This window comes from Rhinolophus sinicus, chromosome 2 (assembly GCF_057876585.1).
Source record: "Rhinolophus sinicus isolate RSI-liver-muscle chromosome 2, RSI-T2T, whole genome shotgun sequence".
In the NCBI taxonomy this organism is placed as follows: Eukaryota; Metazoa; Chordata; class Mammalia; order Chiroptera; family Rhinolophidae; genus Rhinolophus; species Rhinolophus sinicus.
In genome coordinates this window covers 91,945,086-91,961,668 of record NC_142502.1, presented here as the reverse complement: position 1 = coordinate 91,961,668, position 16,583 = coordinate 91,945,086, and the positions used below count along the sequence as shown (strand labels likewise).

General features: G+C 38.6%; 2 pseudogenes; both read left to right on the top strand.

Moving 5' to 3' along the window:
* The first annotated feature begins 258 nt into the window (after positions 1-258).
* Positions 259-1,826, top strand: LOC109448866 (developmental pluripotency-associated protein 2-like; annotated as a pseudogene).
* Positions 1,827-12,828: 11,002 nt separating this feature from the next.
* LOC109448867 (putative ribosome biogenesis protein RLP24 pseudogene) lies at positions 12,829-14,690 on the top strand (annotated as a pseudogene).
* The last annotated feature ends 1,893 nt before the right edge of the window (positions 14,691-16,583 follow it).

Here is a 16,583-nt window from a genome sequence, read left to right as displayed (position 1 = left end):
AAAAAATCAAAACAAATTACAAATTTTAAAAAGTCAACCAGTACGACAACTATCATAAATTTAATTTTAAATTAATTTTAAAATTAATTGATTGCATAATGCACCTCTTTAATATTTGTTCTTTATTATTTTAGCTGAACACTCTGATGGCCTCTTCACATGACAATGATTTTGTAATTTTTTTTTTTTTTAAAGAATAGAAAGAGAGGTTAAAAGGAATAGACTGCTGGCTTTGCTGTTCTCTGAGTGTTCCTGGGAATGGCAAATTCAAATTTTGATAGCAGCAAAATGGATTTCTTTGAGGTTGAATTAGAGGAAGGAAGTGTGATTCTCACATTGGTTTCAGTTAGTGAGGAACCTAACAAAGAACATGAAATGGAACCAAGCATTTCTTCAATCTCAGAAGACAACCTGAAGATTCCTAGGACAGACGATGAAGTTTATCTTCCGCAGACGAGTGAACAGTTCAAAGCTTGTCCAAAACCAGTGCTCCCCTTGCCAACCATTTTGCCTTCAATTGATAAAGTGCATTGGGACACTTTGCAGAACTGGTGCCAATAATTTAATTTGAGTACTGATGGCAAGAAAATAGACGTTTATCTGAGGCCCAAGGAACATGCTTACTCTGAAGAAAAACAAAACATTCCTGAAATACTACAGGAATCCACACTGCAGTCTGTTGCCACACAGCAGGCTACCCATCTGTCTCCTGGTACCTGCCCCTAAAGCAAGGAGAGTCTGTGAGATGGATCCTTTCAGGGACTTTGCTTTACCTTTGTGTTTGCACCTCATATTTCCCTGTTTGGCCCCAGAAAGATGGCTGGTCAGCCAATGATGAGTAAGATTCCCCACGGGGGGGGGGGGGACAGCTCAAGCCAGGCACAGTCAAGTGGGGACCAATAGGAGAACCCACCGGGTTCGTAGAGGTGGGCACAGCCCCCCACCTTCCCCGGGCTAAGGAGAGCCTCTGCATCTGGGGCTGCATTCCTTCCCACAACCTGCAAGGGAAGAGATTCAATGGTGTGCTCTCCACTATTCAGATGCATAAAGGTTTTGTCCCGTGGGGAAGTACAAACATCCTGAGACTGATGGTTCAGCTGCCTGCAGGCAAGGGTGATTGGCTTGAATCAGTTTCCTATTATGATGTATGGGATTCACAGATCTTGAGATTGACAAGCTTTATCTCCTTTACTTCCCCACCTAACTAATAAAAGCTGATGCTAGGCCTGATTTGGGGCTCAGTCCTTGAGGCTGCAGGACCCTTGGACCTGCTTGCATTCTATTCATGGCTACTGTCTTTTCTTAACCCTGTGCCGCCCTCCTCGCTCCCCACAACCCTCATCGCCAGGACTCGACAGCAGTCAAGTTCAAAAAAATGCAAGATGGTGACCAAGAAAGCAAAGAGTAAGAAAAGTTGTAAGATGAGTGAGAGAGAGCAAATGACCAATAGCGTTGAAGTGATAACTTCAGCTCAGGAAGCCATGTTGACAGCCTGGGCAAGACTGGCTGCAAGAGCAGTTCAACCTAAGGCTATGAATTCATGTCCCATTCCTGCTTCTGCTGAGAACTTTCTGCTGCAAACCTCTGGTGTCAGGTGGTGTGTGGTCCGTGGCAGACCTCTCTTGGCAGACATTGAGGGTTGGGTTCGCCTGCAGTTCTATGCAGGTCAGGCGTGGGTGCCTGACCCTCCTAAGAAGATGATCTCTCTCTTCCTGTTACCAGCCTGCACTTTCCCATACCCAGACCTAGAAGATAATATGTTATGTCCCGACTGTGTTAAGAGGAATCAGAGGATGATGGAAAGATTAACTGCAATGAAGAAATAGAAGCAACCTGGTTTGAACACAACCACATCATTCCTTTTGGATAGGCCATGTCTTAATAAAGACTGAACGGTGGATAGGTAGCTCACAGAGACATTGACTTGTACCCCAGGGATTGCTGTGCTCTGTCCTGGCCATCCTCAGTGCTGCCTCATGCCTTGAGCACAGATGGGAACGTCTGGATTCTGTACTTGAGGTCTGCCAAAAAGCGACTGCCACTGCTGCTTCAGGTATTTAGCTATAACATATAGAATATAATTTGGTTTTCTTTTAATTAATAGATTTTTTTAAGCAGTTTTAGATTTTCAGAAAAAATTGAGCAGGAACTAGAGTTCCCCAATACTGTTCCCTGCACGCCCCCATTTTCCCTACTATCAACATCTTGCACCAGAGGGTTTATTGAACTTATATTGACACATCATTATCACCGAAAGCTCATAGTTTACATTAGGGTCCACTCTTTATGTTTTACATTCTATGGGTTTTGAGAAATGTATAATGACATATCCACCATTATAGTGTCACACAAAATAGCTTCACTGCCCTAAAAATTATGCGCTCCACCTATTCAACCCCTGACACATTTTCTGTATCCATAGGTTTGCCTTTTCCAGAATGTCATACAGTTGGAATCATACAGTTGCCTTTTCAGATTGACTTCTTTCAGAGCAATGTAAATTTAGGATTCCTTCACATCTTTTCATGGCTTGATAGCCCACTTCTTTTTTAGTTTTCGTTTTAAATTAAAGTTTGTTGAGGTGACAATTGCTGGTAAAGTTACATAGGTTTCAAGTATACAATTCCATAACACATCATCTATATATCACATTGTGTGTTCATCACCCAGAATCAGTTCTCTTTTCATCACCATATATTTGATCCTTTAGCTGACTTTTTTTTTTTTTTAGCAGCGAATACTCCATTGTCTGGATATACCATAATTTCTTTATCCATTCACATATTGTAGGCCATCTTGGTTGCTTCCAAGTTTTGGCAATTATGAATAAAGCTGGTATAAACAAACAAACAAACAAAAAATACACACACACGCAAAAAGAATAGAAAGATACTTTAGTCTTTCCTTTATCAAGGTTGTCAAATTTTATTTCCTTATTGATAGAAAAGTTAGAAAAGTTTCTTTAACCTTTTCCTCATGTGTAAATTTAGTAAGTGTGACAGGGAAAGGCAGAGTTGCAGTGACCGTATCTTTCTTTTGCAAATTTTCCAAAAACCTGTGACATTTCTAGTGCTCTTCCAGGGTGGTAGAAGAGGTCTGTGCAATTGAGAGGTCCTGAAGCTCAACCTTCATTAGCTCCACGGCACATCCATCTCTGCATGGACCTACGCTTCACCCATGAGACCTAATCATAAAGATTTCACACCAGAAGTGAAGAACTGTAGAAAGCAGGAGCCCTTACAATCTGCCATTTCACAAGAATGACAACAGAGGCATCACTCTTCCTGAACTTCCTTGCTGACGTTTCTTGTCTTGAGTCCCCAGAGTCATGGGCTCAGGCTGTGGAACTTGTGCCCAGAAGCAATAGTGTTGTCAGCCCTTCAGCGGCCCTCACAATATGACGTGGGTGTGGACCCCCGCGGCAGAGTCTCTCAGCCGGACCCTCCAGCCTTCTTGGTGATTCCAGGAGATACCAAACACCCTTTATTAAATTAAAATTGTGTTGACCTGCCCAAACTAGCTAGAGCAGTTTCTGTCTGCATTGGAGAGTCCTGACTGATACATGTGGCAGTGTGCTGTACAGGAATACGGCCGGGGCTGAGGCCTCATGAGCCTACCTGAGATGATGGCATAGTCCAAGGGTGGAAAGTGAATCAAAGCAGAGTGCACAGGAGAAAACTACTGTCCAATGCTAGAAAAGTAAGGATGAAGGTCAGATGCATGAGGCCTGGAGTTGAAGGTAGAAGTCAGGAAGCCAAGAATCTTGATGACTGGAAAGAGGTAATACAAAGGTAATTGAAAAAAAAAGGCAGAGAGGGGTAGGTCTAGACTGTTTGATGGACCAGCAGTTGGGTGGTATGTATGAGGGTTAAGTGGCCCTAAAAAGGGACAGAAGAAGGCTGGACAATACTATAACTCAGGCTCTCTTTATCTCAGACTTGGAAACACAAAAGCCTTCTAACCTCTTTCCACCTTACTTTCTGCCCTGTGGTAAGTCTTTTAGAAGACTAACCATTTGGGGCCATTGTCATTGCCCTACTTAAAAAAAAAAAAAATCAATTGTGGCTTCCCATTGCCTGCAGAACATTACAGAACTCATTAGCCTGGCATTTCTGACCCTCGCTCCTCTAGGTCCGTCCCTCTCTCCAACTTATTTTCCATTAATCTTCTCTTACTCTGCACTAGAACCACACTGAGCTGTTTGGTGTTTCCTAGACATGCATTTCATTCTCCTACATGTGTGCTCTTTGTGTCTGGGATGCTCTCCTAGCACATTCCCATCTCTCTGTCTTTCAAAGTCCAGTTCGAATGCCACATTCTTCTTCGGCAGTAATATTTCCTCTCCCAAAGCACATTAACTGTGCTTCTCACGTTGCTTTTTGCTTTACACCTTGCATCATAGCTATTTAGGCACATATTTTTATTTGCTCAAAGAAGCCAAATTCTTGGCACAGTGCCTCAAAACTGCACAGGTCCCAAAATAGTGTTGAACAAAGGGTTGACTGAAGCAAGTCTTGACATGTAATTTCTGAAGAACCTAGGGCAGGTGATGGTAGCCTAAGGTGTGGTAGGAAAAGTACAGATTTCAATATCAGACAAGCAGGAGGTACAGTTATAGCTCTGTAGTTGATGAATGAAGAATCTTTCCACACAGAGCCACTGGGAATTTGGAGATAACTATCCTTACAACATAGGGCTATTCTGAGAATTAAGCAAGGTTCTAGAAGGCACCTAATACAATTCCTGGCACAAAAGACATGCTAACTGAATGCTAGTGATGTTTCTCACCCTTAGTCTTCCTCAAGTCTTAGAATCTCTAATTCTATACATTGCTCCTCACACAACTCACTTTTCTGATCTGCTCATCCACTCCATTTTATCAATATTGCTCTTAAAATTTTTGCTGTTAAGATACCTCAAGGGAGGACCAGTTAGTTCAGTTGGTAAAAGCATGGTGCTGATAACACCAAGTTTCGATCCCCGCTTGGGCCACTGTGAACTGTGCCCTCCTTAAAAAAAAGATACCTCAAGTGTGACCTGACCAGTTCACAAACTAGTAGGAATATTACTTGTCGTGATCTTGAACCTATACTTCTATTTTTATAGTACAAGACAGCCATTTCATACTTTTACTGATTTTAAGCTTGTGATTAACTAAAATCTTCAGACTTTAGCACAACCTACCTCCAGGTCCCAGGTACATTTCATACTTGAAGTTAAATGCAAATGCTTACACTTATCTCTTTTATGTTAATTTACTTACGCCCAGAATTTTACTTTACCCAAACCACTTTCATCCTTGGCTTTAATAATTTTTAAAAAGGTATGGGGGGTGAGGAGCATGGGAGGGGCAGTAAGCAATAACTTCAGAATGTTCTCCTTACTCTTACTTAATTGCAAAATAAACACCTCCCACAGTGGTCTGTAATGCAGGCCAGCATTTGTGCCTACGTGGAGGGAAAAAGATGACTTTTACACTTTGCTTGTACTATCCATAGCCACATATATAATTAAGCTTCAACAAACTTAGTAACTGAATAATGGAAATATATTCTGTAGAGATCCCCTTAAGGAAAATGAAAAAGAAGAACATGACATTCCTTTAATTTCTCAAATAAAAAGAATTCTATTGTGTTTTAATTAAACACTGTATTGTTCCACCAACTGCACTGCTCCAAACCTCGATTAGCAGCTAATAGTCTTGCTCTATTGCACAAATCTAAGAAATTTAAATTTCTTAGATTCTGTGCCGATAACATTATATTTTTCTTTGAAGATATGTAAAATAAACACAGCGACTAAATTTAAAACCTCTTTCTGAGGTTCATCTGAATAACTTCTCCACAGAGGAGCCGTAGTAATGTTTTTATTATTGGAAATTTATAGGAAATATTTTTAGGAGCCTTCCAATTTTCCTGTATCAATGTATATCCTACACACATTAAAAGGTAGTTTTAAAGGGAAGGATATTAAGACTAAAGAGAAACTTCTTTAACACAAAATTTCTATAAAAGTAAAACAACTTTAGTAGAGTGAAGAAAACAATTCTGGTAAGAAATATATTTTTAAATCTCTGTCCACACTTACGGGAAAGAAAATTAGACTAAAGGCTAACTCAACAATAATATTAAATTTGTGAGACTCGTGTAGTCTGGAGCCAATTTTTCTTTTACATTAATGTCTACCTGGGACATTATAGCTTAAATATATATGTATATATGTATATATGTAAATATATATGTATATATGTACATATGTATATATACATATATACGTATATATATAATTTTTAATTCTAACCTGAAGTTCAAACAAAACAAATGACCTATCAAATCAGTCTTGGGATTTCAGTGCCAATAAAGTTAGAAAATCGGGAAGGTGGAAGTTAGGGTTAGGGAGCAGAATCATTTTTCCACTATTTATATAAAATGCAGAAAATCATATTTTCCCATCTACAGTAGGGGATTCAGTTACTTGGTATAAATAGGGAAACATACCTAAGATAACCAAGACTAAAAAATAATGCCACAATTTTTGTTAGTTTGTTTGAATGTTTTTAGATTTATTACATATTTTCTAATTACAGAAATTAAACTGTGAGATGTAACCAAGCTTTGTCTCTATCAGTCAAGATTGTCATTACCATTATTTTATACTGTATCATAAATAGAGTCTATAGGGGCCGTCAGGCTGAAAGGGAATTTATGCTCTAAGATATCTTTTCTTCCATAAATTCTTCACATTTGCTGTTTTGTGTAAAAATACAGATGTTTAGGGTCTACTGGGAAATGTGTTTATTAGTTTGAACCATGAAATTGCCAGTAGTTAACCATTTTTAACCTATTAAACATAAATTTCTCCTGGCTTAACTTAAAAATTAAGAGCTTGAATCAAAGGCTGAAGCACTTTTCTATCCACTGTTTTTATCAGCACCCTTTGAAATTTACGGAACTCTGACCATATTCAATGTGATGAAATATAAGATGTGCTGAGCCATCTTGCCCCTCTCCACATATAGCCACTGGAGCTCATGGTCCTATTTTCCATCACTGCCATCAAGAGATAATACAGCCATAAGTCTAAGAGAATGTCATCCTGCCCTTCTGGCTTCTCTGGCAGTGTAACTTTTTGATCCCTCTTTCTGGTCTACTGTCATCAAAGCTCCACCTATTGCTTTGTATTGAATTAACTCTTAGTATGTTATGAAGAAAAGTACTTGGGATTTTGAATTATTGAGTTGTAGAGCTAGACTATACACGTGTGTTAGCAATCACGTAGCCCAACCCTCTTATAGTGAACATTGATTGCTAGCGGCTGACTCCCTCTGTCAGCCCAGTTTTCACTTCATCTTACACCCTCTCAAAGGCTGCCAATGAGTTTTGACAATGGACTTAGCAGTGGGGATGATCTCATTGGTTCAGAATCTCGGCCTAAGCCAATCTGATCAGCCAGGTCCCTGACATACAGTAGGATGGGTGTTATGGGCTGAATTGTGCCCCCTAAAATTCCTATGTTGAAGTCTTACCTTCTAGTATCTCAGAATATGACCATAGGTGGAGATAAAGTCTTTAAAGTGGTAGTTCAGTTAAAATCAGATCATTACGGTGGGCCCTATACGAATATGACAGGTGTCTTTATAAGAGAACGTTGGGATACTGACATGTACAGAGAAAAAAATAACATGAAGACACAGGGAGAAGACAACCATCTGCCAGCTAAGGAGAGAGGCCTCAGAATAAATCAACCCTGCTGACACTTTGATCTTGGACTTGGAGCCTCCAGAACTGTGAGAAAATAAATTTCTGTTGTTTAAGCCAATCTGTGGGATTTTGTTATAGCAGCCCTAGCAAATTAATGCAATGGGATTGAACATTGGAATGGGATCAATTTGAACCAATAAGGAGGAATGCTTTTTGGAACCTTCTAGTAAAACAATATTTCTTGTTTAAAGAGAGCAACAGAAGAGACACTCTTTTTCTTCTCAACGTTGTGAGATAAAGATGTGAAGCTTGTCAATTCTGCAGCCATTTTGTCATCAAGGTGGACGCTACCTTGAGAATGAGCTAATACACAGAGATAAGTACAGCTGGGAACTGGAGTTTCTTAATTAAACTAACCACAAAGTCTTCTCAAACTCTGGCCAAAAAATCTGAGCTGTTTAAGCCAGCTACAGCCAAGTTTTCTGTGTTTCATAAGCTCTATTGTATTGATATGTTACCCACCCCTTCGTTTTACAGAGAGAGGCTCAGTCCTCTTCCAATTTAAGTGACTTGTCTCATGTATCAGGACAGATCAAATAACTCAAAACAATTTCCTTTCCTTACCACAGCCAGGTTAAATATTGAGGGAACATACATAATTGACAGGAACATTAAGAAGCATACAAGTAACGGATTTCGTGAACAGGATGAAAAAAATACTCTATGTGACCAATCCAGGAAGGCAAAAGAGAGAATTAAAATATTGGAAAAAGAGAAAAAGGATCTGTAAATCAGCTTTTGTTTCAGTAAATCAACTCTTATGTCTTTCCCCCAACCTCATCTTTAGTCTCTGTAACCGGACTCTGCCCTACCCTTATCCCTTCATTTTTTTCACTGCTCTCCTGCTTATGGGTCTCAAGATTCCTGTGCTGCTCCAAACAGTTTTCCACCTGGGAGTAGCCCACCTGCACCTTTGTTCAGTTTTGAATACCTGAACGGTATTTACACTCTTTCCCATTATCTGTAAGGTATAGTTACATTTTCAAAGTAGCTTCCATATTTTTTAAGTGGTTAAGACACATGTTTTATGATAAGGCAGGCCATGTTGATCTTCTATATTAAAAAAACAAACAAACATATTAACCATTTGGAGAAGTGGGAATTTTACCATATTTGGCCACTTGAAACTTCTTGACAGTTTCAAACCCCTCTATCTCACTGACATTAACATTTTTGTTCCAGAAAATGGAAAATGTCACCCTGAAATATTCTCATTTTATACATTCTAGGCCCTGCTTTTGTGAATGAATTCTTTCCTTTCAATCTTGGCAAAATAAATTAGGAATAGGGATTATCAATCAAATTTGAATTTTATTTTTAAAAAACATCCTATAACTATATTGAGAGCAGCAAAATCACCTCAGGGCTTAAAACTGTGCCTGTCATATAGTACATGATAAGTAAATATTCACTGAATAAGTGTTTGAACGAATCATTTATTTTTGTTTCTTCTTTGGACTTTTTTGTTTTGGGTTTTGTTTTTACCCCCTTCACCCAAATGAATGATTTTTAACATAACTTTGTGATATATTTGTGCATTTCAAGTTGCTGAATAATATTAGTTTTTAAAAATTACCTCTCAGTTCATTTTAATATCAAATCTTCAAAATTTCAAATCAACATATATAATAGGAAATGGTAAGCAGTGCTATCAAGTTGGTGGGGTATACGTGTGATACTATTATTTGAACCTGCCAGTTAATGACAGATATCACAGAAAGCCTTGGCTTGTTGGAATACCATTATATAAGGAACCATGACAGTTACCCTTTTCTCCCTGGGAGTGGGAGGAACAATTAGTGTTACAGTTCATCTAAATTGCTGCATTGTCTTCTTTCATATGGGCACATTACTTTCTTGTCACCTTTCTGTATGCTCTGGCCCAAGTCAATAAAACCAATCTAGGTTTTTATAGTCCTGGATATACTGTCATACCTTAGTCTTCTGAATGTTTATTGTGGGGCCACACTTGACTATTTTAGCAAAACAGAAGTTGAAAGACCTGTACCATTCTGTAATAGAAAAATATAAGAAATTTTGGATTTTTTAAAATAAATCAGACTTAGTCAGAATCCTGCTGCTGTTTTTGTTTTGTTAGTTTATATTCTTCTCATAGTTAATTCTTTTTCATTGTTGTTCTTGTTTTAACAATTTTAAATACTGAATTGTTTGGGGTTTAAGTTGCTTATTACCTTAAAGTACAATTGGTATTACGTCTAAATGTGTGGCCATTCCCTCGTTGGAATCTGGAACTTGAAATGGGAAAATTATAATTTTATACCGTAAGTGTCAATCCATGTAACCAATCATACTTTTCTAGAAACTCTAGTCTACAAATTAGGTATGAATATTCTAGAAACTATGGTCCAGAACTTCTGCATTCTTGATATAAAATCCTAAATATCTAGAACACCAACCTTTGAAGTAAGCCATGAGTAGTCACTGATCTACAGGTTGATTTTGTATTCTAAGATGTGCTATGTCTTCTTTCTTCATGCCAGAAACAAAATTATTCTTTAAAAAATGTTAACTACTTGATCAAAGAAATGCAAAGGAAAATGCATCTAAGTTTCATTCAGCAAGGTCCATGTCCATGCTTCACTGGCCCAGCTCAGCCTGCTTTCCCTAATTTTGTGTACCCAGGGCTACTTTTGCACAGAGATTTGAAGACAAGATTGATTTTAAAAGAATGTGCCCTGTTTGTAAAGTGAAGCTAGCAAGTATTAAACAGTGTGCAACTCAGCAGCCGATCAGCTCTCATGTTTGTCCTTCTTGTTCAGTGTTCACATAACAAGGTGAATTTCGTCTCCTAGCCAAGTTTTACTACTGCAACTCTGGGACTGCAGTGAGGAGCTCTTTCTGATCTTTGTTGTTGTAAGAACTACAGTGATTAAATCAGTTCCTTATTAAATTACACAATAAACAAGTTATCTTCAGTTTTGGGCTATCAAGGAGACTTTGACAAATTGCTATGTATTTCCATTTGTTTTCCCAGGGCAGTGGTTTTTTGTTCAAACCACCATTGTTATTTCCACTCGCCAAGTTCAAAGAAGTTAAATGAGAACAGCACAGTGTCAACGACATTTTGGCACAACAAGAAATCCCTGAAAGTGCATATTAATTTTCCTATAAACTCTAGGAAATAGTACTTGAAAAGAAATTTCCATCCAGGAGCATTAAAAACAAACAAACAAAAACAACTCTTGATTTGTGGATTCTACTGGCTGCAGATTTAGGATTCAGTGAACATGCTGGAAGCAGCCGGCCAGATCTTATGATTCACAGACACCTGATGCTTCTGCTTGGGTGCACAGACAGCTGGATACAGACCTAACCTGTTCACCAACTTTGTTCTGAGATTTCAAATATATCACCTGCGACTTGGTAGAAAATTATTCCATTTGCATTTTATCAACAAATGCTTATAGTTTCAAAGTAACTTTGAAAAAAGGAACAAGAACAAACCTTCAAATCAAATAAATTGTGTGAGAGCAGCCTCAGTGTGAAGGATTTTCTTTTACGGGTGATCTAGGTCAGAGTCTTTGCTGACTTCATGCCTCAAAAATCACCTGGATGGGATTGCAGATTGGTGCAGCCACTATGGAAACCAGTATGGAGGTATCTCAAAAAACTGAAAATGGAACTACCTTATGACCCAGCAATTCCACTCTTAGGTATCTATCCAGAGAAATTCAAAACGCTAATTTGAAAAAATATACAAACTCCTGTGTTTATTGTAGCACTATACACAATAGCCAAGACATGGTAACAACCAAAATGCCCATCAGTAGACGACTGGATTAAGAAACTGTGGTACATTTATACAATGGAGTATTACGCAGCCATAAAGAAGAAAGAAATCTTACCATTTGCAACAACATGGATGGACCTCGAGAATATTATGTTAGTGAAATAAGTCAGAGAAAGACAAATACCATATGATCTCATATGTGGAATTAAAGAACAAAATAAATGAGCAAACTAAACAGAAATAGTCTCAGAGACATAGAGGAAAAACTGATGGTTGATATATGGGAAGGTGGTGGAGATGAGGGAGAAGGTAAGGGGATTAGAAAGCACAAATTGGTAGCCACATAGTGCCACGGGGATATGAAAGACAGTTTAGGGAATATAATCAATAATGTTGTAAAGATTTTGTAGGGTATCTGATGGACACTTGTCTCATTAGGGAGAGCACTTCATGGATGGTGTAGATGCCTGACCACTGCACAGTACACCTGAAGCTGAAGGTGAACAATAATGAATGTCAACTATAATTTAATATATATATATATATGTGTATATGTATATATATATATTCATGGGATGTGGAGTACAGCATAGGGAATAGAGTCAGTGGAACTGTAACAGCTATATAATATGTCAGAGGGGTAGTAGATTGGTGGAGGGGGGTTATCAGTTTGTGAGGAGTGTAAATATCTAACTATCACATTGTTTTATACACCTGAAACTAATAAAAAAAATTTTTTTTAAATCACCTGGAATGTTCCTACACCATACTGGTGCTGGGCTCCATTCCTAGTGTCTCCAGTGTATCCACCAAAAGAAAAAGTTTATTCAGGAAAAGAAAAAAACAAAACAAACACTGAACCACCAAGCAAAGGCACGCGCACCTGCACACAGGGAGGGCCGTCCTCCATGGCCAGGAAAAAACAGAGTGAGACCACATTCCTCCCTCCTATATTGACTTCCTTCCTTCTTATGCCCCCCACCACTGAGGTTACCACAGAGTTCAATAGGAACTCAAGACCAGAGAGTCAGCAAGGGGCCCAACTCCACCCACAGTCCTCCCAACTCCATGGTTAAGCGTCCCAAGGTGTCAGTTCACTTTCAACATGAGAGATTCTGAATCATTAACACGACCATCCCATTTCTAGAAGGGAGGCGGAAGAGGTTTTACTTTTCATTTTGTAACTTTAATATATTGTTTGAATTTCTCCATGTTTATATCGATATTTGTATTTTTAAGAAATAATTTGAAAAGCACTCGTCCTCAGTGTAGCCTTTCCTAGCCAAACCCCACTTGCTAGTGGCTATCATTCTTCAAAATACTCGAAATATTTACCCAATACCAAAACTGACATTTGTCTAGTTTTCAATGTATCAGACTGGCATTCTACAATTTTACGCGAGAAAATGGATTGGAAACCCTGGTGTATAAATTTAGGCAACTTCTGTAACCTCTCTGAGCCTCAGATTCATCAACTGTGACATGAGTACTTTAATCCTGCACGTACTTTTCAAGGTTGAGTGGATATTAAATGATATGATACATGTAAATCAGTTTTATGTAGTAGGTATTCAATAATGGTTTGTAGCCTTTATCTACCCTAACCCCGTCCCCACCCCATAACAAGAGGTAGTTTACAGTATACTGAAGTCACTTGTTCACATCATCTTTTCATGCAAATACACAGCTCTTTTATTTACAAATGTGGAGACTATAGGAACCCTTCCTGAACAGCGTGTCCCAGTCTGAAGGCAAATAGGACTTATTATACAGGATGTTTTCTTGTTAGCAAATGCTCTCTGACTCTTCTCTGCTAACGTTTCCTCATCACCTGCTATTTCTATACCCATCTTTCTTCCTTGGTGTTTGTTTATATGTAACCACAGCTTTCACAGCTTCACAAAACTCAAATAATGTTTCAGTGGGCGGTGTGTTTTTAGATAGGAGACAGATGGATTTGGGGTAACAATGCGTCTTTGTGTTTCATTGTTGATGGTGGCGTTTCATGCCTGCCAGGTAGATACACAGTCCAGGGACTGAAATGAAACAAGGAAACAGATACAGTATGTGGCCTGTGTCTGAGGCTTTTCTAGTTTTCCCACATACTTGACTTTGTTGAACAAGGTTAATATTGTTATTTAGCAATCTCCTGCCAGCTCTGGAGAGGGTCTTGGAATCCCCTGTGGGTGGTCCAGTCTCATCAGCTTCACTTGGACACTTAGAAATCCAGAATCTCAGCTGCCCCCTCCTCAACGGCTGAATCAGAATCTGCATTTCAACAACATCCCCAGGTGACTTGAGTGTACAGTACAGTTCGAGAAGCTCTGATACAGGGAACATTTAAGTCTTTAACCCATCAGTTGACAGCCAGGGGATTACTGGCTGTCTCGAGATATCTTTTAATTTAATTGAGACTATATTCAAGACTGCAACATTCAGAATACATTTACTGCATCTTCTTGCTGTTGTGCAATGTTAGTTGCCTTTTTAGTGACTTTGGAAGCAGTAGGTTTACTGGAATGAGAGTAAATCAAGGTATTTTTCTCTTCTACTTGTTCTTACACATTGATGTCTTCTCTCTTAAGCTTGGTGTTTGCTCGGGGATCCCACGTGGGTTCAGCCTGCAGAAGGACGGGTGTTATTTCTGTTCCGGACGGATGAACCACAGCTGCCACCACATGAACTTCATCCACAGTGCTTGCAGGGTGTTCAGATTCTGTGAATCCAAGTGTCATAACAATTTTAAAAAGAAGCACAATCCTCACAAGAGCGGGTGGACTAAAACATTCCATAGAGCAGCTGGTAAAGAGTCTACAGGGGATAATTCATTTGAATTTGAAAAATGCAGAAATATTTTCTACATTTACCATAATATAGAAACAAATACCAGCAAGCTGTGGAATAAAACTTGATGCAATGAAGAGAGTCGAAGAGATCGAACACAAATACCAAGCAAAATTTATGATGAACAGATTGCAGAAAAACAAAGAACTACAGAAATTTCAGGACATCAAAGCTGTCAAGCAAAGCATCCCATCCAGGACCCTTTTGCAGGCAAAGGAAAGCATCAGGAAAACAAAATAGTACAGAAACTACAAAAGGATGTGGGCATGGAAGATTTTCCAAAAATCTTACTGTCTATAACCGTTTCTATAAGTGCATTTAAAAATCTCCTTTAGAAACTTAGGTCTAAATTATTGATTTACTTTTTACATAAGGTGTCTCAAATGAAAAGGTGATTAAAAATATATCTCTTCTACAGTGCTCTCTGCAAAACATCAGATATGGATGCTAGATTGCATTTCAATGTTAAACTTTCACCGATAGATGCACTGACAGATGAAAATCATGAAAATTCCGTTAATACAGAAGTGGACATAAAATGGTCACACCACTTGGATAAGGGCACTAGGCAGCATTTATGTGATACACAAAATAAAATTTTCTTTGCCGTAAAAAAAAAAAAAAGACATTTATGTGGTATTACTCTTTGAACCTTTCAATTCTGTGCAAAACTATGAAATGTTTCCCCACCAATAATACAGGAGGTCAGGGTATTATAGGCAGCAATGGGATGTGCTCTTGCTCCTATTTCTTAAAACGTTTACAGGATTGTGGTTAATGGAACTTGTTCATTGTTCTGTTACTTGGTTTATCAGTTAGCTGATACCTACCACCCACTATGAAGATTTTCCTCAATATATGGCTTTACATCATTTTGTTACTCATATATTGTTATACATACACTCATAATGGATTGTCAGTTAATAACTAAGAAACAGAAGAAATACCAAGACAAAGTACAAGATTATCATGCATTACTGTGGAAAAGGCTTGAGGTCCAAACATACTGGACGGGCTGAAGGAAGTGGAATTTGCTAGGGTATCTCCAATCTTCTTTCCATTCCTCTTAGTTTCCCAGATCCTTCCTGCTGTCTCCACTCTACTCCCTGTGAAAATCTGCTGCCAGGGAATTTGCTGATAAATTTACACCCAGATAAGAGTGAAGGATTGAGCGTTATTAAATGTTGGCTCATTTTAATAAGAGAAGAAAAAAACTCAGATACTTTTGGAACGCAAGGTGTTGAGAATGAATTGGAGATGCACTTTGACAGGGTGAGCAAATTTGAGGTTGCCTTGGAAACCACCGCCTGCTTTACCTACTTGTGAGTCCAGTGTAACTGCTGATGTTTCCAATATTTAGGAGGTGATCGAGCATATTGATGCATATTGATGCTTGTCATTCAAAATTGTCATTTTCAGCATGGAAGCAGATAGCGTGGTGCAGATGTAAATCTACAATGATGTAAAGCAAAATGATGTAAAGCAAAATGACCAAATTCTCTTTGTCCTTGACTCTATTAGAAATTTGTACATGAATGAAGACCCGCTTGTCAAATTTCCAGATGACATGAAACGGATACAAGAGTGGGTAGGTTGAATGGCAGTAAATTATAATCCAAAAGAAAATGATCACAAAAGCTGAATTTAACTTTTAACAAGGACACAATGAATCACACTGGAAACTCAAAATCCCACCACACCACAGGAAAAGATGGGTGTTATGCAGTTACCTAAAATGCTCATTGCTGCATTTACAAAAGAAGAGGGTCCAGAATGGTAGGTGGTAGGTTTCTCTATTGTACTTGTCAGGGCATCTGATGAGTTTTAGCGGTTTGTTGAAAAACCTGGAATAGAGAATATCAACCAGGAATGGACAGGCCTTTAGAACATACCAGCTGGAAAGGCTGAAGGAACTGGAGATGCTAAGATTGGAAAAGGAGTAAAAGAGTTACCTTCACATTCAAAACCCGGCCAATGAGAAAGGAGGATACGACATTCTATCGGGCCTAAGAAGGCAGAGTGCAACACAATAACACAGAACTCTCACATTTAGAGGTATCTGAAGAAGTTTCTTTGCCTCAAGAAGTAGCTAATTCCCAATGGAAGTTGGAGTTAGAGCATAGACTGAATTCCACTTGGCAGCCATAGCTTCAAGTACCAGATAGGTAGTTGGATTAAATGCGTTTTATGGCCTTTTCCAGCAGTGAAGCCCTGTACTTCCACATTTC